At 46.2% G+C, this 301-nt stretch overlaps 1 non-coding gene across 1 annotated transcript; it reads left to right on the top strand.

Annotated features, from left to right (window-relative positions):
• Nucleotides 1-193: 193 nt before the first annotated feature.
• Nucleotides 194-300, top strand: LOC112090362. The gene has a single exon (XR_002901620.1). It is a non-coding gene; the product is annotated as a small nucleolar RNA R71 (small nucleolar RNA).
• The last annotated feature ends 1 nt before the right edge of the window (nt 301 follows it).

The raw sequence follows: 301 nt of genomic DNA on the forward strand, positions 1-301 counted from the left end.
TCGGGACCTATTGGTGCTGTCAGTAGCACTAGGTCCGGTTCAAGTGTGGGCTTTTTCGGCTAACTCGTTGAGATACTCAAAAGCCTCCTCGGGATCCTTTTGGAGAAATTCACCATTGCACATCATCTCCACAAATTGGCGCTCTCGAATCGTGAGTCCTTCGTAGAAATAACTGACGAGGTGCCAACTCTCGTAACCATGGTGGGGACACTGATTTAACAGATCCTTAAACCGTTCCCAAACTTGATACAGAGTTTCATTATCCTTTTGGGTAAAGGTCAAGATCTATCGCTTCAGACCA

Source organism: Morus notabilis, unplaced genomic scaffold (genome assembly GCF_000414095.1).
Source record: "Morus notabilis unplaced genomic scaffold, ASM41409v2 Scaffold329, whole genome shotgun sequence".
NCBI classification, from domain to species: domain Eukaryota; kingdom Viridiplantae; phylum Streptophyta; class Magnoliopsida; order Rosales; family Moraceae; genus Morus; species Morus notabilis.